Genomic DNA, 23,369 nt, shown 5'->3' with positions numbered 1-23,369 from the left:
CTGCTATGGTTAACAACGGAATCCGTTTAGCGGATTCCGTTGTGTCCCATGGACTTGCATTAGTGGCGGATTGCGACTGATGACCCTGTGTTGCGTCCGCTGCGTCGCGGTCCGTCGTTTTTTGACTGACCGCCGGGCGGGGAGCAACGCAGAATGTAACGTTTTTCGGGCCGTCGAAAACACACCGCGCAGGAATCCGTCGCCATCCGTCACACTTGCAATGTATGTCTATGGTGCTGGATTCCGTCGTAATCCGTCTCACGACGGAATCCAGCGCTGGATTCCGTCATGCTCTACTGAGCATGCCCAGAATGTTTGGCACGCCCACTGGGCTGTCCCAAACACAAACGGATCATGACGGATCCGTCAAAAAACTGACACACAGCGGATGTAATGGACGCAACTGATCCGTTTTTTTCACAGGATTCCTGTGAAAGGAATTCTGTGAAAAACACATCAGTTGCATCAGTTGACATCTAAAAAACAACTGATCCGTTGCTGACGGACCTGACGGATTGAAAACAACGGAAGTGTGAACTTAGCCTTACCAGTTGGTGCAGTAGATTCTTAGAAAACCACCAGACTCCACATTCAGGATCTACAGGTTTTTTGAAAGGGGATGTGTTCAAAATAATAGCAGTGAGGGTACTTTCACACTTGCGTTTATTTCCTTCCGTTACAACCCGCCCTTTTGGAAAACAGCGGAATCCGTTAACGGATTCCGCTGTTTGCCATAGACTTGTATGGGTGACGGATTGTACCAAAAGGACCTGCGTTGCTTCCGCTGGGCGACGCTCCGTTGCTTCCGCCCCGCGGGAGGAACGCAGCATGTAACGTTATTTTGAGCAGCGGAATCCTCTGGATTTCACTGCGCATGCTCTTTTTTTTTTTTTTTTTTTTTTTTTTTTAATCAAACTTTTTATTTTGGCTCGCGGTGGCCGAACGTTCAGCTGAGCGCCCGGCCATCGGCAAGTGACAGCGCTTAGCTGAGCGACCGGCCGCCGGCAAGTCACAGCGCTCAGCTGAGCGCCCGCCTGCCTGGCGGTCGGCTGCAGGGAGCGATCAGCTGATCACCCGGCGGCCGGCAAGTGACAGCGCTCAGCTGATCACCGGCGGTCGGCTGCAGGGAGCGATCATCTGATCGGCCGGCTGCAGGGAGCGATCAGCTGATCACCCGGCGGCCGGCTGCAGGGAGCGATCAGCTGATCACCCGGCGGCCGGCTGCAGGGAGCGATCAGCTGATCACCCAGCGGCCGGCTGCAGGGAGCGATCAGCTGATCACCCGGCGGCCGGCTGCAGGGAGCGATCGGCTGATCACCCGGCGGCCGGCTGCAGATCAGCTTAACGTTCACAATAGTCTGCCGCTGGTAAAACTGTAAAAAAAAAAAAAAATCAAAACGAATTGCGTTGTTTTGCAGCATCCGTTGCATCCGTTGTGCCACTATATGCAACACATCCGTTGCATCCGTTACACAACGCAATGCAACGGATACCGTTCAACGCAAGTGTGAAACTAGCCTGAGGCGTTACATTAGTGCGGTCAATCATTCTGTGAAGAAACAGGGGTGAATCAGGTGGCCCTAATTTAAGGGTGAAGCCAGTACATGCATTTCTCCTTGAAAACCTGAGAAATTTGGGTCGTTTGAAACATTATTCGCAAGAACAGAGAACTTTGATTAAAACGTTGATTGGATAAAACTTATAAAGAAGTGCAGACAGTGATCGGCTGTTCAGTTACAATGATCTCCAATGCTTTAGGCTATGTATGCACTAGAAAATTGACTTTTCTTAAGAAAAATCTGCACCCTCTGGCAGAATACTGCACCCACAGCAAAAACCGTGGTAAGACCGCACCCGCGTTTTAGCTGCGATTTGACGTGGTTTTGCCGCTGTTTTACCACGGATTTTCTGCAGGTTGGTCCCTGTATTTTTTTTTACAATTATCTGTGGCAAAAACCGCAGATACCTGCAGAAAAGAAGTGACATGCTCATTAATTCCGCAGCGGGTAAATCCGCAGGTATAAAAAAATTCAGTGTGCGCACAGCATTTTTTTTATACCCATAGGTTTTGCTGGGGAATGACTGCAGAAATGTTAGACACATTTTCTGCAGCAAATCCGTGGTAAAATCCACTGTAAATCCGCAGCGTGTGCACATAGCCTTAAAATGGAAAGCAAAAATAGAGACGTGGAAGAAAACAGAAGACGACCATTCAAATGGATGGATGAATAGCCAGAATGGCAAAGGCTCAGCCAATGATCAGCTCCAGGATCATCAAAGACGACTCAAGATACCTGTGAGGACTGTGACAGTTAGGGCTGCTTCTCACTTGCGAGTTTCTCGCAGTAGAGCAATGCGAGAAAATCTCGCATTGGAATCGGACACGTTAGTGAATGATTCAGCTCTCATCTGCGATTATTTTTTTTTTTTTTTTTCTCAGTCCGAATCGGACGGAGAAAAAAATCGCAGCATGCTGCTTTTTTACGAGTTTCTACTGCGAGTTTCTCCAATGCAAGTCTATGGGAGCGTGTAAAAAATCGGATGTCACGGGACGGCACTCACACCATCCTAGTGACATCCGATTTTCTAAATACATTTCTCGCTTGTTTCCTAAAACACTGGAAACGAGCGATGTCTCCCAATGTCTGTCAATCACTATTCTCTGTCAGTCGGTCTCTCCCTCTCGGTCTCTATTCTCTCTCTGTCGGTCCGTCACTATCTCTGTCCCTCTCTCACAGTCTGTCGGTCATTTTCCCCTCCTCTCTCATACTCACCGTTCCCCGATCTCCGGCGCGGCGCTGCACGGCTTTCTCACTGCTGCGGCGGCTTTTACTTTTTTGAAAAAGCCGGCCGCTCTTTAAACAATCTCGTATTCCCTGCTTTCCCCGCCCACAGGCGCCTATGATTGGTTGCAGTGAGACACGCCCCCACGCTGAGTGACAGGTGTCTCACTGCACCCAATCACAGCAGCCGGTGGGCGGGTCTATACTGTGCAGTGAAATAAATAAATTAAAAAAAAGTGGCGTGCCGTCCCCCCCAATTTTAATACCAGCCAGATAAAGCCATACGGCTGAAGGCTGGTATTCTCAGGATGGGGAGCTCCACGTTATGGGGAGCCCCCCAGCCTAACAATATCAGCCAACAGCCGCCCAGAATTGACGCATACATTATATGCGACAGTTCTGGGACTGTACCCGGCTCTTCCCGATTTGCCCTGGTGCGTTGGCAAATCGGGGTAATAAGGAGTTAATGGCAGCCCATAGCTGCCACTAAATCCTAGATTAATCATGTCAGGTGTCTATGAGACACCCTCCATGATTAATCTGTAAGTTACAGTAAATAAACACACACACACATGAAAAAATCCTTTATTAGAAATAAAAAACACAAACACATTCCCTCATTACCAATTTAATAAGCCCCAAAAAGCCCTCCATATCCGGCGTAATCCATGGACCTCCAGCGTCGCTTCCAGCATGAAGGTGACAGGAGCTGCAGAAGACACCGCCGCTCCGGTCACCTCCAAGCAGCAACTGAGGTGAGTAGCGCGATCGGCTGAGCTGTCACTGAGGTTACCCGCTGTCACTGTTGGAGGATCCAGCGGTGGCCGCGATTAACCTCAGTGACACCTCAGCTCAAATCCATCAGAGAGATAGCAGACATGCTTGGAGTAGCAACATCAACAGTCGGGTACATTCTGAGAAAAAAGGAATTGACTGGTGAGCTTGGGAACTCAAAAAGGCCTGGGCGTCCACGGATGACAACAGTGGTGGATGATCGCCGCATACTTTCTTTGGTGAAGAAGAACCCGTTCACAACATCAACTGAAGTCCAGAACACTCTCAGTGAAGTAGGTGTATCTGTCTCTAAGTCAACAGTAAAGAGAAGACTCCATGAAAGTAAATACAAAGGGTTCACATCTAGATGCAAACCATTCATCAATTCCAAAAATAGACAGGCCAGAGTTAAATTTGCTGAAAAACACCTCATGAAGCCAGCTCAGTTCTGGAAAAGTATTCTATGGACAGATGAGACAAAGATCAACTTGTACCAGAATGATGGGAAGAAAAAAGTTTGGAGAAGAAAGGGAACGGCACATGATCCAAGGCACACCACATCCTCTGTAAAACATGGTGGAGGCAACGTGATGGCATGGGCATGCATGGCTTTCAATGGCACTGGGTCACTTGTGTTTATTGATGACATAACAGCAGACAAGAGTAGCCGGATGAATTCTGAAGTGTACCGGGATATACTTTCAGCCCAGATGCAGCCAAATGCCGCAAAGTTGATCGGACGGCGCTTCATAGTACAGATGGACAATGACCCCAAGCATACAGCCAAAGCTACCCAGGAGGAGTTCATGAGTGCAAAAAAGTGGAACATTCTGCAATGGCCAAGTCAATCACCAGATCTTAACCCAATTGAGCATGCATTTCACTTGCTCAAATCCAGACTTAAGACGGAAAGACCCACAAACAAGCAAGACCTGAAGGCTGCGGCTGTAAAGGCCTGGCAAAGCATTAAGAAGGAGGAAACCCAGCGTTTGGTGATGTCCATGGGTTCCAGACTTAAGGCAGTGATTGCCTCCAAAGGATTCGCAACAAAATATTGAAAATAAAAATATTTTGTTTGGGTTTGTTTTATTTGTCCAATTACTTTTGACCTCCTAAAATGTGGAGTGTTTGTAAAGAAATGTGTACAATTCCTACAATTTCTATCAGATATTTTTGTTCAAACCTTCAAATTAAACGTTACAATCTGCACTTGAATTCTGTTGTAGAGATTTCATTTCAAATCCAATGTGGTGGCATGCAGAGCCCAACTCACGAAAATTGTGTCACTGTCCAAATATTTCTGGACCTAACTGTATAGCATTCTAACATGCTGTATATAAGAGCCCAGTGGTGGGGCCGCAACTTATAGGCCCCCGGGGTCACTCACCACCCTAGATAGGTTCCGCACCTATTTGCAGAGCCAGATACATAACCCTAGGTATCCTTAGAGCTGGACCCTAAATAGGGAACGGGTGGGATGGGCTCTTCATCATCCCCACTAAACACTAAAGGAAGACACAAAAGGGACACACTGGGAAAAAGCATGAACTACTTATCCACAGATTACACAGGCAAGAGTTCAACAAGCTTCAGCAACAAGAATGCAGATGAGAGCAAGCCACTCGCTTGCAACCAGAGCTAGAATGAATAGAATAATAACACCAGCACTAGTCTAGGGAAGAAGGGAGTATTTAAGCACTAAGATAATGCTGATGATCAGCAGCTGGGTGGAAGGCGAGCTCCTGCTGGGTCCAAAAGAGGGAGAGATGAAAATCCGACAGGAAAGCTACCTATTACAATGAATACTGTCAGCAGGAACAATAGAAAGTCAGAGAGCATTTTGCACAGCCAAACGCTGTGACCTTCTATAGCCAGAAACCACATGACTGTGGGCTGCCATGTAGTCCTCCATATTCATGAGCTCTGCATAACCCCACCTCTGATTGGCAGCTTTTTTACTATGCTCAGTGTACACAGAAAGCTGCCAATCAGTAGTGTGGGCAGGTGTCACACTGATTTTTTCACAAACTTTGCTCTCATGGCAGCGTTGAGCTCTGTTCAGACTGCAGATTCTGACACTCCGCCAGGTTTCTCCAGTGTCTGTCAACTCAGGCGTCAACCTGCTGTCTGCTGATTCATAGGTAGGCTAGCAAAAGTTAGTCTCTTCTGGTCTGCTTGCTGCTTTGGTCATATGTTGTGGGGAGGCTTTTCACATCTGATTCCCTCCTATTTATGCTGGTTGAAACCTTCCACCCATACCAGCTATAGTTTATTCTGTGAGGTGTGGTGTCCCAGACTTAGGCTGGCTTTGCACACTACGACATCGCAGGTGCGATGTCGTTGGGGTCAAATTGAAAGTGACGCACATCCGGCGTCACATGCGATGTCGTAGTGTGTAAAACCTTTTTGATACGATGAACGAGCTCAAAAGCGTCGTTATCGTATCATCGGTGTAGTCTCTGACATTTCCATAATGCCGGTGCAGCGACAGGAACGATGTTGTTCCTCGTTCCTGCGGCAGCACACATCGGTGTGTGTAAAGCCGCAGGAGCGAGGAACATCTCCTTACCTGCGTCCCGGCTGCTATGAGAAGGAAGGAGGTGGGCGGGATGTTTACATCCTGCTCATCTCCGCCCCTCCGTTGCTATTGGCCGCCTGCCGTGTGACGTCGCTGTGATGCCGCACAACTTGCCCACTTAGGAAGGAGGCGGTTCGCCGGCCAGAGCGACGTCGCAGGACAGGTAAGTGCATGTGAAGCTGCCATAGCGATAATGTTCGCTACGGCAGCTATCACAAGAGATCGCTTGTGCGACGGGGGCGGGGACTATCGCCCTCGGCATCGCAGCATCGGCATGCGATGTCGTAATGTACAAAGCCGGCCTTACTGTTGAAAGTTGTGCTCTTTGCTTGGTGCAGTTGCGGAGTTTACCCCTGTTGTTTTGTAGCTTCCTTCGTGCTCTTGTTTTTCCTCCTGAATCTCTTATGTTTATCTTTGTGTGTTCCTGTCTGTGTTTTATCTGTGGTTTTCATCACAGTCCTGTCCTGTCCCTCCCTGGGGGGAGGGGGAGGGGGAATCAAACCAGGACTGGTCAGAAGCAGGGCCAGGAAGGAGACTCTGGCATCTCCACCTTCAGGAATATCCCTGCGAAGGGCACAGGGCCCCATAGCTTGTGGGACAGACTGGGAGCCCCAGTTCCCCGCTATCCCATAGGTATTGTGATGGCAGGGTTATAAATTGCTCAGCATTCAGAGAACTGGTACAGCAGATAAAGGAGTGATTTTAAAAGAAAATTGCAGCAAGCAGCCCAGTGAGTGACAGTTCACTGGAATCAGGGTCTCTGCCCCTACGTTATGCTGCTGTTAAGCCAGCTTTACACCTTACAATTAGGTGTGCGATCTCGTATGCGATGTGACACGCCCAGGTTGCATATGCGATTGAATGATATTGCACGTTGGTCGTTCATTTGCTGTCACACGGGCGTTAGTAGTCTATGTTAAATTGATCAATTTTGTGTGCGATCCTTTAGATCATGTGTTCTGTGACGTATGCATTGGGCACCCTTTTTTTTTTTTTATTATTTATTGACTTGCCAAGCGTGTGTAATGTGTAGGGATGCGTTTTTACTATGTCATCTGCCATTCAGCTCTGCTACATGGCCGCTGACAGCAGACACAGACAGCCATGTAGCAGCGGTGAATGGCAGATGACAGCAGACACAGACAGAGCCGCACTGTCAGAATGAACTCGGGTGAACCTCACCCGACTTCATTGTCATGCTGCGGCTCTGTCTGTGTCGCGCCCTGATTAGCGGTCACCAGTGAAGGGCTCACCGGTGACCGCTAATCTCCTAAGTGACTGAAGTTAGCAGCCCTCTCTCATACTCACCGATCCCCGGCTCTGCACGGCGTTCACACTGCTCCGGCGGCTTTTACTGTTTTGAAAAAGCCGGCCGCCCATTAAACAATCTCGTATTCCCTGCTTTCCCCGCCCACCAGCGCCTATGATTGGTTACAGTGAGACACGCCCCCACGCTGAGTGACAGGTGTCACACTGCACCCAATCACAGCAGCCGGTGGGCGTGTCTATACTGTGCAGTGAAATAAATAATTAAATAATTAAAAAAAACGGCGTGCGGTCCCCCCCAATTTTAAAACCAGCCAGATAAAGCCATACGGCTGAAGGCTGGTATTCTCAGGATGGGGAGCTCCACGTTATGGGGAGCCCCCCAGCCTAACAATATCAGCCAACAGCCGCCCAGAATTGCCGCATACATTAGATGCGACAGTTCTGGGACTGTACCCGGCTCTTCCCGATTTGCCCTGGTGCGTTGGCAAATCGGGGTAATAAGGAGTTATTGGCAGCCCATAGCTGCCAATAAGTCCTAGATTAATCATGTCAGGCGTCTATGAGACACCCTCCATGATTAATCTGTAGATTACAGTAAATAAACACACATCCGAAAAATCCTTTATTAGAAATAAAAAACACAAACATATACCCTGGTTAACCACTTTAATCAGCCCCAAAAAGCCCTCCATGTCCGGCGTAATCCAGGATGGTCCAGCGTCGCTTCCAGCGCTGCTGCATGCAGGTGACCGGAGCTGCAGCACACACAGCCGCTCCAGTCACCTCCACGCAGCTAATGGAAGACAGCCGCGCGATCGGCTGAGCTGTCACTGAGGTTACCCGCTGTCACTGGATCCAGCGGTGGATGCAGCGGTGGCCGCGGGTAACCTCAGTGACAGCTCAGCTGATCGCGCTACTCACCGCCGCTCCTATCACCTCCACGCAGCAACTGAGGTGAGTAGTGCGATCAGCTGAGCTGTCACTGAGGTTACCCGCGGCCACCGCTGCATCCACTGCTGGATCCAGTGACAGCGGGTAACCTCAGTGACAGCTCAGCTGATCGCGCCGCTGTCTTCATTAGCTGCGTGGAGGTGACCGGTGCGGCTGTGTGTGCTGCAGCTCTGGTCACCTCCATGCAGCAGCGCTGGAAGCGACGCTGGAGCATCCTGGATGACACCGGACATGGAGGGCTTTTTGGGGCTGATTAAAGTGGTTAACCAGGGTATATGTTTGTGTTTTTTATTTCTAATAAAGGATTTTTTCAGTTGTGTGTGTTTATTTACGGTAATTTACAGATTAATCATGGAGGGTGTCCCATAGACGCCTGACATGATTAATCTAGGATTTAGTGGCAGCTATGGGCTGCCAATAACTCCTTATTACCCCGATTTGCCAACGCACCAGGGCAAATCGGGAAGAGCCGGGTACAGCCCCAGAACTGTCGCATCTAATGTATGCGGCAATTCTGGGCGGCTGTTGGCTGATATTGTTAGGCTGGGGGGCTCCCCATAACGTGGAGCTCCCCATCATGAGAATACCAGCCTTCAGCCGTATGGCTTTATCTGGCTGGTTTTAAAATTGGGGGGGACCGCACGCCGTTTTTTTTAATTATTTAATTATTTATTTTACTGCACAGTATAGACATGCCCACCGGCTGCTGTGATTGGGTGCAGTGTGACACCTGTCACTCAGCGTGGGGGCGTGTCTCACTGTAACCAATCATAGGCGCCGGTGGGCGGGGAAAGCAGGGAATACGAGATTGTTTAATGGGCGGCCGGCTTTTTCAAAACAGTAAAAGCCGCTGGAGCAGTGTGAACGCCGTGCAGAGCCGGGGATCGGTGAGTATATGAGAGAGGGGGTAAGAGGGATAGACTGACATGGACAGAGAGTGAGGGACAGAGATAGTGACGGACTGACAGAGATTAGTGCATGACAGACATTGTGAGGCGCTTCAGAACGCAGCTTTTCAGCTGCGCTCTGAAGCAGACCTTTTTTAAGCTGCGGTGCAGAGCGCACACCTGCGCACATAGCATCAGATAGCAAAATCGTATGAGGGATGTCACACGTTACAATTCACTAGGTTCATACAACAAAACGTCCAATGTATGAGGAATAAACGACGTGTATGCGATCACCGTATTTTCGTTCAATCTTGATCACACGTAGGTGTCACACGCAAATACGTCACGAACGATGCAGGATGTGCGTCACTTACAACTTGACCCCGACGACGGATTGAAAGATTTATTGAAGCGTGTAAAGCAGGCATTAGATGGGTAGCAAAAAACTGGTGACAGATTTGAACTTAATCTTGTATATTCCTGAAATCATACATTCTGAGTTATAATGAGAGGCCGTATCACATTGTAATATTATAGATGTATAGATATAATGATTAAAATGTTGCTTTCCAATATTAATGAAAAGTGCTGTATCACTTTGATGGCTGCTGTGCTTCATCTTGTGCGGGGGTTATTTCAGCTGTCCCCAATATTACAGGTATGCCGCGTCTCACCAGTAGGAGGGGCTTTTCCGCAGCTGCTGCCTTCTGCTATAAATATCAATGAGCCAATGACTGCGGCCACGGGCTATGTGTGCTGCCATTGAGCTGGATAGGGTTATAATCAAACTCTTTATTTCGGTGACGGTCTCACTAGGCATCTACCTCTTCTTCACCTTTTTCCAGCTCACCAAAAGAAAGAAGCATTTTACTGGTTAGTAGATTCTGAGTGTAATTAATCTGTGTGTAATATCCATGTCATTTGATAATGTGGTTGCATGTATGTAAATGACACATTACACTTACTACATTATATATTTATTTTTTTATTTTGCATTTTTTTGGGGAATGAATACAGTATAAGAAAATAGTTTGTGTAATAGTAGTGATGAGTGAGCACTACCATGCTCGTGTGCTCTGTACTCATAACAAACAGTTGGATGCTCAGGTGGGTGTGACTTGAGCACTAGAGTATAATGGAAGTCAATGGGGAGCTCAAGTATTTTTCTGGAAGATCACTAGCTACGAGAACCAAGCATGGTAGTGCTCGCTCCTCACTAGTTACAAGTACCGAGCATGGTAGTGCTCGCTCCTCACTAGCTACGAGAACCGAGCATGGTAGTGCTCGCTCCTCACTAGTTACAAGTACCGAGCATGGTAGTGCTCGCTCCTCACTACTTACGAGTACCGAGCATGGTAGTGCTCGCTCCTCACTACTTACGAGTACCGAGCACCAAGGCATGGTAGTGCTTACTCCTCACTAGTTACGAGTACCAAGCATGGCAGTGCTCACTCCTCACTAGTTACGAGTACCGAGCATGGTAGTGCTTACTCCTCACTAGTTACGAGTACCAAGCATGGCAGTGCTCACTCCTCACTAGTTACGAGTACCGAGCATGGTAGTGCTCGCTCCTCACTAGTTACGAGTACCGAGCACCAAGGCATGGTAGTGCTTACTCCTCACTAGTTACGAGTACCAAGCATGGCAGTGCTCACTCCTCACTAGTTACGAGTACCGAGCATGGCAGTGCTCACTCCTCACTAGTTACGAGTACCAAGCATGGCAGTGCTCACTCCTCACTAGTTACGAGTACCAAGCATGGCAGTGCTCACTCCTCACTAGTTACGAGTACCGAGCATGGTAGTGCTTACTCCTCACTAGTTACGAGTACCAAGCATGGCAGTGCTCACTCCTCACTAGTTACGAGTACCGAGCACCAAGGCATGGTAGTGCTTACTCCTCACTAGTTACGAGTACCAAGCATGGCAGTGCTCACTCCTCACTAGTTACGAGTACCGAGCATGGCAGTGCTCACTCCTCACTAGTTACGAGTACCGAGCATGGTAGTGCTCGCTCCTCACTAGTTACGAGTACCGAGCACCAAGGCATGGTAGTGCTTACTCCTCACTAGTTACGAGTACCAAGCATGGCAGTGCTCACTCCTCACTAGTTACGAGTACCGAGCATGGCAGTGCTCACTCCTCACTAGTTACGAGTACCGAGCATGGCAGTGCTCACTCCTCACTAGTTACGAGTACCGAGCATGGTAGTGCTCACTCCTCACTAGTTACGAGTACCGAGCATGGCAGTGCTCACTCCTCACTAGTTACGAGTACCGAGCATGGTAGTGCTCGCTCCTCACTACTTACGAGTACCGAGCACCAAGGCATGGTAGTGCTTACTCCTCACTAGTTACGAGTACCAAGCATGGCAGTGCTCGCTCCTCACTAGTTACGAGTACCGAGCATGGCAGTGCTCACTCCTCACTAGTTACGAGTATCGAGCATGGTAGTGCACGCTCCTCACTACTTACGAGTACCGAGCACCAAGGCATGGTAGTGCTTACTCCTCACTAGTTACGAGTACCAAGCATGGCAGTGCTCACTCCTCACTAGTTACGAGTACCGAGCATGGCAGTGCTCGCTCCTCACTACTTACGAGTACCGAGCACCAAGGCATGGTAGTGCTTACTCCTCACTAGTTACGAGTACCAAGCATGGCAGTGCTCGCTCCTCACTAGTTACGAGTACCAAGCATGGCAGTGCTCACTCCTCACTAGTTACGAGTACCGAGCATGGTAGTGCTCGCTCCTCACTAGTTACGAGTACCGAGCATGGCAGTGCTCGCTCCTCACTAGTTACGAGTACCGAGCATGGTAGTGCTCGCTCCTCACTACTTACGAGTACCGAGCATGGTAGTGCTCGCTCCTCACTAGTTACGAGTACCAAGCATGGCAGTGCTCACTCCTCACTAGTTACGAGTACCAAGCATGGCAGTGCTCACTCCTCACTAGTTACGAGTACCGAGCATGGCAGTGCTCACTCCTCACTAGTTACGAGTACCGAGCATGGTAGTGCTCGCTCCTCACTACTTACGAGTACCGAGCACCAAGGCATGGTAGTGCTTACTCCTCACTAGTTACGAGTACCAAGCATGGCAGTGCTCGCTCCTCACTAGTTACGAGTACCAAGCATGGCAGTGCTCGCTCCTCACTAGTTACGAGTACCAAGCATGGCAGTGCTCACTCCTCACTAGTTACGAGTACCAAGCATGGCAGTGCTCACTCCTCACTAGTTACGAGTACCAAGCATGGCAGTGCTCACTCCTCACTAGTTACGAGTACCGAGCATGGTAGTGCTTACTCCTCACTAGTTACGAGTACCAAGCATGGCAGTGCTCACTCCTCACTAGTTACGAGTACCGAGCATGGTAGTGCTCGCTCCTCACTAGTTACGAGTACCGAGCACCAAGGCATGGTAGTGCTTACTCCTCACTAGTTACGAGTACCAAGCATGGCAGTGCTCACTCCTCACTAGTTACGAGTACCGAGCATGGCAGTGCTCACTCCTCACTAGTTACGAGTACCGAGCATGGCAGTGCTCACTCCTCACTAGTTACGAGTACCGAGCATGGTAGTGCTCGCTCCTCACTAGTTACGAGTACCGAGCACCAAGGCATGGTAGTGCTTACTCCTCACTAGTTACGAGTACCAAGCATGGCAGTGCTCACTCCTCACTAGTTACGAGTACCGAGCATGGCAGTGCTCACTCCTCACTAGTTACGAGTACCGAGCATGGCAGTGCTCACTCCTCACTAGTTACGAGTACCGAGCATGGTAGTGCTCACTCCTCACTAGTTACGAGTACCGAGCATGGCAGTGCTCACTCCTCACTAGTTACGAGTACCGAGCATGGTAGTGCTCGCTCCTCACTACTTACGAGTACCGAGCACCAAGGCATGGTAGTGCTTACTCCTCACTAGTTACGAGTACCAAGCATGGCAGTGCTCGCTCCTCACTAGTTACGAGTACCGAGCATGGCAGTGCTCACTCCTCACTAGTTACGAGTACCGAGCATGGTAGTGCACGCTCCTCACTACTTACGAGTACCGAGCACCAAGGCATGGTAGTGCTTACTCCTCACTAGTTACGAGTACCAAGCATGGCAGTGCTCACTCCTCACTAGTTACGAGTACCGAGCATGGCAGTGCTCGCTCCTCACTACTTACGAGTACCGAGCACCAAGGCATGGTAGTGCTTACTCCTCACTAGTTACGAGTACCAAGCATGGCAGTGCTCGCTCCTCACTAGTTACGAGTACCAAGCATGGCAGTGCTCACTCCTCACTAGTTACGAGTACCGAGCATGGTAGTGCTCGCTCCTCACTAGTTACGAGTACCGAGCATGGCAGTGCTCGCTCCTCACTAGTTACGAGTACCGAGCATGGTAGTGCTCGCTCCTCACTACTTACGAGTACCGAGCATGGTAGTGCTCGCTCCTCACTAGTTACGAGTACCAAGCATGGCAGTGCTCACTCCTCACTAGTTACGAGTACCAAGCATGGCAGTGCTCACTCCTCACTAGTTACGAGTACCGAGCATGGCAGTGCTCACTCCTCACTAGTTACGAGTACCGAGCATGGTAGTGCTCGCTCCTCACTACTTACGAGTACCGAGCACCAAGGCATGGTAGTGCTTACTCCTCACTAGTTACGAGTACCAAGCATGGCAGTGCTCGCTCCTCACTAGTTACGAGTACCAAGCATGGCAGTGCTCACTCCTCACTAGTTACGAGTACCGAGCATGGTAGTGCTCGCTCCTCACTAGTTACGAGTACCGAGCATGGCAGTGCTCGCTCCTCACTAGTTACGAGTACCGAGCATGGTAGTGCTCGCTCCTCACTAGTTACGAGTACCGAGCATGGTAGTGCTCGCTCCTCACTAGTTACGAGTACCGAGCACCAAGGCATGGTAGTGCTTACTCCTCACTAGTTACGAGTACCAAGCATGGCAGTGCTCACTCCTCACTAGTTACGAGTACCGAGCATGGCAGTGCTCACTCCTCACTAGTTACGAGTACCGAGCACCAAGGCATGGTAGTGCTTACTCCTCACTAGTTACGAGTACCGAGAATGGTAGTGCTCGCTTCTCACTACTTACGAGTACCGAGCATGGTAGTGCTCGCTCCTCGCTAGTTACGAGTACCAAGCATGGCAGTGCTCGCTCCTCACTAGTTACGAGTACCGAGCATGGCAGTGCTCGCTCCTCACTAGTTACGAGTACCGAGCATGGCAGTGCTCGCTCCTCACTAGTTACGAGTACCGAGCATGGCAGTGCTCGCTCCTCACTAGTTACGAGTACCGAGCATGGTAGTGCTCGCTCCTCACTAGTTACGAGTACCGAGCATGGCAGTGCTCGGTCCTCACTAGCTATGAGTACTGAGCATGGTAGTGCTCGCTCCTCACTAGCTATGAGTACTGAGCATGGTAGTGCTCGCTCCTCACTAGCTATGAGTACTCAGCATGGTAGTTCTCGCTCATCTCTATTTAATATCCATTCAAATTTCTTACTTGCTGGGCTGTATATTTAGTTATCGTCAGACATTTGTCCTAGAACTGTACTTGGTTTTATAAGTGTGAAGAGAAATCAAATATTTCGAGCATTTTTTTTCTCTGCATCAAGTGTGCATGCGCAATAACTGTGCTGCCAAGCTGCTGCACAGTGTTGGCCTTATGCATGTGCACTACTTACAGTAATATATTCTGCATTCAATGAAGTACTAGTGTGACCTTATAAACTGGGGTCTTATACAAGCAAAATGTGCCTAGATCTTGTGCCCGGGGATGTGCACACAACCTCTTTATAATGTAGGTTTGCTTCGTAACCTGTGACGACACAAAATCTAGTCCGAAAACCACCTGAAAGATGTAAAACCCCCCACACTTTATGAATGAAAATGACAGCCATTTCTGAAGCGTTTCCCTTGTAAAAAACTTGGTGGCTATGTGCACATTTAAAAGATGTCGAGTGCACATACTATTACTCTTATTCCATTATACCACAGTGACATGGATTTATGCCACTTATTAATAAGAAACAGAGAAAGTTTCAATTCATCGGCAGCGCTGCATCATACCCAATGACCAGGTTTTTCAAGTCTCCCTCCGGGTCTGGTCATCTAAGGGTACTTTCACACTTGCGTTCAGCAGAGTCCGTCACTATGGCGAATAGCTCAGTCCGTTAACGCACTGCGCTATTCTCCATAGACTTGTATGGATGACGCACTGTAACGCAAGTGTCAGTGTTACATCCGCCGGACGACGCAGCGTCGTTATTTTGACGCTGCGTCGGGCGGAAGGAACGCAGCATGTAACGTTTTTTTGAGCAGCGGAATTCTTTGGATTTCACTGCGCATGCTCTCTCTGGCTCCCTGCACCCGTAACCAGGGTACACATCGGGTAACCAAGGAACCCTGGTTACGTGTGCCGGGAGCCCGACACTTCCCCGCTCGGCTCCGCCCCCTCCTGCATTCCGTATGTATACACACACACACTCACTCACCTGTCCCCCAGCGATGCAGTCCCCGCGGCACTGACGTCCTCAGCCATGGCCCCGCTCGGCTCCACCCACTTCGCACTCCGCCCCCCGCACACATTGTCGGCGACCGAATGATCAGCTGATCACCCGGCAGCCGGCTACTGTGAGTGATCGGCTGATCACCCGGCGGCCGACTACTGTTAGCGATCAGCTGATCGTTCACAATAGTCTGCCGACAGTAAAACTGTAAAAAAAAACAAAACGGATTGCGTTGTTTTGCAGCATCCGTTGCATCCGTTGTGCCACTATATGCAACACATTCGTTGCATCCGTCACACAACGCAATGCAACGGATACCGTTCAAAGCAAGTGTGAAAGTAGCCTTACATACAACAAAATGGTGCTCCGTTATTATGTAGCACATTCCCCAAATCTTTCAAAGAAGAAAAAGAACAGCTGCCCTCTGTCACGCTCGGTACAGGGAAGTACCCAGCATACGGCAAAAGGGGAGGGAAACCCTGTGTGTAGGGAAGGGGGAGATAGTGTCCCCTGACCAAACCTACCGCTGGGCCCTGAGTTCCCTCACCACCCTAGATAGGTTCCGCACCTATGCGCTGAGCAGGGTACCTGACCCTAGACTGACCCTGTATCTGGGCCCTAGGTAGGGAGCGGATGGGATGAGATCTTTGTCAACCCCACTGAGTGCTAAAGGCCATACAGGGATAGCAATCAAGAGAAGGAAACGACTACTTATCTCTAGATGCCTCATGAAGAGGAACTGCAAATAACAACCAGGTAAGGCTGCTTTCACACTACTTTTTTTAGCATGCGTCATGAACGTTTTTTTTTTTTTTGCTGCAAAAGCGGATCCTGTTTTTGCAAAGAAAAATGCATGCATAAACTTTAAGTTTATGGGCGGGCATTGGAGTCATGTGATCGGGAGTGAGGGGAACTGAACGTGAAAGACTGGGAGCCGACATCTGACAGCTGCGGAGGCTCGTAACCAAGGTAAACATCGGGTAAGGGTAACTTGCTTGAATACCCGATATTTACCTTGGCTACGAGCGTCTGCAGCTGCTAGGAGCAGGGCTGCCTGCTCCCTGCACACGTAACCAAGGTAAACCTCGGGTAACTAAGCCCGCAGTTACCCGATATTTACCTTGGTTACGAGCGTCCTCCGCTCTCAGGCGGGGGGGGGGGTGGGGGTGGAGGGAAGAGAGAGAGAGAGAGAGAGAGAGAGAGAGAGAGAAACTAATCACGCGAGGCTGGTTTCTGGGCATGCTCAGTAGAGCAAGCAGGATCCTGTCTATCAGCATGCTAGCGTTCACATGCGTTTGCGTGCTGTTTAGTCAGGATCCAGCAATTTGCAGTATTTGGACGCAGCTCAAAAATGCTACAAGTGGCGTTTTTGAAAAAAGTTAAACTGCAAGTCGCTGGATCCTTACTATAACGCACGCCAATGCAGGTGAACGCATGTTGACGCGAGTCCATTGCAAATGCAATGAAATGAAATTTGCACTGGATCCGTTTTTGCGTTAAAAAAACGTTCACAACGCATGTTAAAAAAATGTAGTGTGAAAGCAGTCTAACTCCAGAAGAAGCCGACTGCTGGCACTGAAAGGGAACCTGTCAGGTGCAATATGTATCCAGTACCACGAGCAGTTCGGGGTGTATATTAGAGAATCCTGCCTAGCGGTTCCTGTATACACTTTCATAAATAAACAGATTTTTAGAAAAAGTATTTCTAATCGTTTCTTATGTTTTAATAAGACCCACGACTAGTCACAAGGGTGTGAGTTCCCTTGGCTAGCCAGCCCACATAGCATGTTCGCACGCCCCCTGTGCGCATACTAACATGCTAATGAATGCGCAGCTTCGCTGGACATAACTCACTCGTCATGGCGGCCGGCAGTGGATGGATGCGCACTGCCCATGATCCGGAGTCCCCTGGACTTCTGATCACGCATACTAAATTTATTCTGGGTGTAAGCTTCCCAGCTTCCATCCTCACCCATCACCATCCGCCATCAAAACTGACGAAAGTGCGGCATTGCTGAGCATTCATTAGCTTGTTAATACGCCCACAGGGGCGTACTAACATGCTAAGGGGGCTGACTAGCCAAGGGAACTCACGCCCTTGCGACTAGTCCCTAGCCTCATTAGCATATGATAAACGATCTTTAGAAATAGTTTTTCTAAAGATTTGTTTATTTATGCTAGTGTATACAGGAACCGCTAGGCAGGGATTACTAATATGCACCCAGAACTGCTCGTGGTTCTGGGTGTATATTGCACCTGACAGGTTCCCTTGATGAGTTGTTAAGGGTTAGGCTACTTTCACACATCAGTTTTCCATCAGGCACAATCCGGAAAAAAATGGATAAAACGGATCCGGCACCGGATCCGTTTTATCCACATTGATTTGTATTAGTGCCGGATTGTGCTGGATGGCATTGCGTTGTATCCGGCTTTTGCTGGATTCGGCGTAATTAGCTAATGCGGCGGCCGGATGTAACGGCTCTTGTAATGTTTTTTGTCTCTGACAAAAAAGTGCATCGCGCCGGATCCGGTGCGATACGGCGTGATTTACAATAGAAGCCTATCCGGCCGCCGGATCCGTTTTTTTAAACTGTGTATGTCCAATTTGATGTAAAAAAAATGGATCCGGCAAAAAATGGACAAAACGGATGCAAAAACGGATGCGCCGGATCCGTTTTTTGATGGATCCGGTATTTTGGATCCATCAAAAAACTGGATCCAACGGATCTGCTTTTGCATATTCTTCCCCGGATCCGTTGCATCAGGCACACGCCGGATTGTGCCTGATGCCAAAAAACTGATGTGTGAAAGTAGCCTAAAGGACTTATCACCAGCACTGAGTATGGGAAAATGAAGGTATATATAGACCCCAAGGAAGGAAGTGCTGATGAACAGCATCTGAAAGGGTGAGGAGCTCTGCAGGGTTCTAAAGGGAAAGGGATGAAAATAAAGCAGAGGAGATACATAGGATACCAATTACATCCGCTGTGACCTTCTATTGCCGGATATCATATTACTGTCTGTCACCCATGACACACCCGTGACACCGTCACCAATTAGTTGTCATCTTCTTTATTAGTGCTTATTTAGCAGGCATAGTTGAGACAAATATTACTAGGAAGGGAGGGAGCTGGCACCCAAAGCGATGCAACAGCCATTTATCGCCTCTCATAAATAAAGGGAACCGGTCACCTGATTCATGCTGCTGAACTGTGGGCAGCATGAAGTAGATCTTGACTGAACAATTTCAGCCAAGTAATTTTTGGTATGAGACTCTCCGGCGTTTCTGAGAAAATATCCTTTAAGTATCCGGCAGCTGACCACAGCTGTAGAGCAGACTAGATTGCCTCTGCTTCTGACTGACTTTTTCCCAGCACTGCTTGAGGTTATTGACAGGTATCTCACTATGGAAGGGACCTGTTAATCACCTGCCGGCCAGTAAAGGATCCAAACTAATCTGATCTCTGGCTATGGTCCACTGCCAGTTATTTCAAGTATATTTTTTTTTTGTAACTCCGGAGTGTCTCATAGAGAAAATTACTTGGCTGCAATCCTTCAGCCAGGATCAACTCATGCTGCCCGCGGTTTGAACAGCATGAATCAGGTGACAGGTTCCCTTTAAGTATGAAAGTCGATAAACGGCCTTTGCATCGGTTTGGCCACCAATTCCCACCTTTCCTACTAATATAAGTAAAAAGACTGATGGCACTTCTTAACACTCAATTATGAAAAGGTGCATACTTAACATGAAAAGTTTTCTAACAAATAGAGACAGTTGCACTCTGAAATGCTAAGACATGTTATGTTAGCAATGAATATAGAAGTATGAACATGCATTACTGCTAAAAAAGTAGTACATAAAAAAAAGGCCAGTATGTGAGCCCAACAGCCAACGTCAAGGCATATCTCTAATGATGGGTCCCTGCCTACTCTAATGCCTCTATTTGGGTAAATAAAACCTAAAATTTATGCTAGGAACCTGCTAATAAGGAATTAAAATCGCCTAAGACTGTTGAGAAGGAGTGCTCAATCGGAAGGGGTTTTTTTTATATGCGAAGTATCTCAATTTTTATATGTATTTTCTTAGCAGTAATGCATGTTCATATTCCTATATTCCTTGTTAACCTATCATAGCATTTCAGAGTGTAACTGTCGCGGGCGGGGAGGACGCAGTCGCTGCTGCGCTCTCGCTAACGCTCGGGTCCGGCGCTGCTGCGGCTGCTGCTGCTGCTCGGTGGCTCGAGCGGTGGGCCGGATCTGGGGACTCGAGCGGCGCTCCTCGCCCGTGAGTGAAAGGGGTGGTTAGTTTGGGGAATTTAGTCCGTGACGCCACCCACGGGTCGTGGTGAAGATGGGCACCACCGCTGCTGGTGACGGGGATCCCGGGAGCGATGGTAGGGAGCAGCTGGGATGTTGTTTTCCCCCTCCGTGGGTAGGGGTCGGTGGTCCCGGGGCCCAATGATGTGACGGGGAGGCAGGGTTGGTGAGGTGCAGGGTTGCAGGGACAGCACGGCGCGGTGCCGGATGGCACGGGTGTACTCACTCAGCAAGAAAGGTACAAAGTCCTCGGTAAACCAAACGGCTGGATGGACGGGTCCCGCAGCCGGCTGCTGTGTTTCTCCCCGGACAGGTGATGGTGGCTGTCTTTTCCTGCACCTTGATGTTCTCCTTCTGACTACTATGGATTCCCAATGGTAGTCCGCTCCCCGGTGTATGGGTACCGGAGGAGCCCGTTTGCCTGCAGGCGCTGGCCCTTGGGTCTCTAGCCTTAGGCAGTAGCTGTATACCCTCACGGTGTGGGCTGTTGCCTTCAATCGGGACTTTTGATGTTGTAAAACCCCTGGGGTTCCAGTCACATTCGGATCTGACTATTGATGGCGGCTCCAAGCCTAGTCGGGGTCCGATGGCTCTGCCTGTGTGTGCTAGGTTCACTACGCTCCCCGGTCGGTACCGGCGGGCCAACGCCCGACCCCGGTCCTACGGTTCCGCGTTGCTTCACCACTCCTGCAGACAGCCACCACCGTCTGCCAACCTTGCTGTCGGTGCCTGGGCCACAAACCCAGACACCCAAGTGTTTACTCCTCACTCTTCACTGCTCAACACTGAACTGTCACTTTTCCCGCCTCCAGGCCTGTGAACTCCTTGGTGGGTGAGGCCAACCGCTTGGCTCCGCCCCACCTGGTGTGAACATCAGACACTGGAGGGAGGCAACAAGGGTTTTTGTTTGGCTGGTGTCCCTGTCTAATGGGGGTGGGGGTGTGTGTATGTTATCTGTGACAACCTGGCTAGGCCAGGGCGCCACATAACTGTCTCTTCACTTGCTAGTAATATATGCCTCGCCTATACTGAAATTCCAATTGTACAGCATTTGAGCTTTGAGGCCAATGTTGTATTTCATAACATTCAAAGTACATTTTGTTCAAATCAAAGTTTATTAGAATAGAAGAAGATAATCAAACTATTGCACAGCGCGCAGGCTGAGGGTATATATCCCAAGCTAGCTGCTAAAAACATCACAGTTCCTTGACTACACCTGCGCCACTGGTGACCAAAAATAACAAGTACAATTCGTATGTGTGTGAAATAGGAAGAACAAGTTGAAAAATAAAGAGAGAAAGAAGAGGAGGTGGAAAAAGAATTTAGAGACAGTAAAGACAACAGAAACGTGGGAAAGTAAGGTGAAAGGGGAAGGGCACAAAGGGTTCCCACCCGAATGGACGCGCCCTCCTACATCAAAACCACATTTTCAAGGCTAACCTTCCAGGTACAGAAATAAGAGAATGGAAAATTACCTACATACCTGCCTCCCGTGAATCCATAGACCCATATCCGGTGAGTCCCTGAACATGATCCACAGGGCCCACGTAGCATCAACTTTGTCCTTGTTGCCGAGTGTCTGACCTATCAAGGTCTCCATCCTGAGGATCTCGTTGCACTCTGCTATGAATTCATCCCATGATGAGATTCTAGTTTGCTTCCAATATCTTGGAATTAGGTTTCTGGCAGCTGTTAAAAAAATGTCTTAATAAACCTATCCTAAACCCTGAAGCAGAAACATTCCCGAGGGACAGGAGAGCTAACTCTTTTGTGGGCTGGATCTGCCTCAAGGATCGTTTATTGAGTAACTGGATCAAAGTACATTTTATTTATTTTTTCTGAAATGGTTGTGAAAGTTTTCAAGTCTGATATTAAAATGAGCATTTGATAAATCTAGCTAGAGTAAACGTATTCAAAATTATACAGCTTTCTGACATATCTTCACAAAGTAAGTACACCAATCTCATCAGGTCTAAGAGATATATTTAATAACATGTCATTTGTATCTTAAAATTAATTGATTAATCCATGTTAATGGCTCGAGCATGAAGCTGTATTATGTTTTGTAAAACCATTATATGTTGCCCCTCCTGTACCTCTCACTGTTAGTTTCTTGACTGACCCTGGGAACGAAGGGAGCCCCGTCCTAGTCTAATGAATAGGGCCGCGCTTGGGCTCCATACACAACCGGAGGCCTGTTCTGCAGGAGAACGGCTGAAGATCTAAACCAGGACTAAACTAAAGCTGCAGCCCCTTCATTCTCAGAATCAAGGGGTCCCAGGATTTACAAAAGCACTTCTCATTTTAATCATAAAACAAATGCATAGGGTTAATTCAGAGGGACATGTCGGTGTAAAACCTAGAATTTGGCACTTTCGGTATTTTTAGTTGTAATTAGTATGAGTTGCTGATGTGAATCATTGCCTTTTTGTCTGGCTGCTTCCTCTTCTGTACCTGACCAGATTACTGAGCGCTGCTTGCTTTGTCTCGCTGTCAGCCATGAACCTTCTTAAACATTGATTGTAGTTAAGATCTTTTGCTGTTATTTCTTGTGTAGAGTTCCTATCTTCCAGTGTAGTCAGAAGTAGAATGGTAACATAAGACGATCTGTAGGAGAACATCCCCAGACTGTGAACATCTCTGCTTCTATTATCAGATAACCTGGAGGACGAGGTCTTCTCCACCGAAAACCCCAGTGAGACTGGAACTGGTAAGACCAATGTGTTTTTTCTATTAATGATTATTTGATCATTTTCAGTTTTATACCCGTAGCTTGAAAAGATGCTATTTGTTACTGTACGTAGAAATGAGTAAAAATTAGAGGCAACAGTAATGTCAAGTCCAGGACTTTTATCAGCAATGATAATTTCTGCACATTGCATACATATACATACTTACCAGGGTCTGCTTCTTGCTTAAAGGGAATCTGTCAGCAGGTTTTTGCTGTGTAAGCTCAAGTCAGCATGTTGTACGGGTTAAAAAAAAAATAAAACAAAAATCAACTATGCCTCTCTTATCTAGCTGGCAGTGCTGGGCAGTCCGGCACGCCCCCTCCTGTGATTGACACCTCACTCTCAATGTACAATATAGAGAGCTTGGTGTGGGCGGACAGCTCTTTGGGCTCAGCTACATGACTAAACCTAAAAATACAGATTGTGTCAGAATGGCTTCAGCCAGTAGTCTAAATGGTGCACTGTAGAATTCAGAATCTCCTCGCCTACATCATTATGCTCTCAGATGAGGTAGTAAAAATCTGCTGACAAATTCCCTTTAAAGGGAATCTGTCACCACATTT

The 23,369-nt window shown here is 48.5% G+C and overlaps 1 protein-coding gene and 1 long non-coding RNA gene across 2 annotated transcripts in view; one reads left to right on the top strand and one right to left on the bottom strand.

Annotated features, from left to right (window-relative positions):
• Positions 1–10,014: 10,014 nt before the first annotated feature.
• PFKM (phosphofructokinase, muscle) overlaps positions 10,015–23,369 on the top strand; it is a 144,985-nt gene continuing 131,630 nt past the window's right edge. Inside the window, exons 1-2 of the mRNA XM_075337144.1 lie at positions 10,015–10,118; positions 22,731–22,784. The gene's annotated coding sequence lies outside the window, so the exon portion shown is untranslated. The remainder of the gene's footprint in view (positions 10,119–22,730; positions 22,785–23,369) is intronic.
• LOC142292062 (uncharacterized) lies at positions 21,841–23,041 on the bottom strand. Its single transcript, XR_012750570.1, has 2 exons — positions 22,973–23,041; positions 21,841–22,868 (listed from the first exon to the last, which is right to left on the bottom strand). It is a non-coding gene; the product is annotated as an uncharacterized LOC142292062 (long non-coding RNA).

This window comes from Anomaloglossus baeobatrachus, chromosome 2 (assembly GCF_048569485.1).
Source record: "Anomaloglossus baeobatrachus isolate aAnoBae1 chromosome 2, aAnoBae1.hap1, whole genome shotgun sequence".
In the NCBI taxonomy this organism is placed as follows: Eukaryota; Metazoa; Chordata; class Amphibia; order Anura; family Aromobatidae; genus Anomaloglossus; species Anomaloglossus baeobatrachus.
The sequence above is the reverse complement of the archived record's forward strand: the minus strand, read 5'-3'. Positions and strand labels throughout refer to the sequence as shown.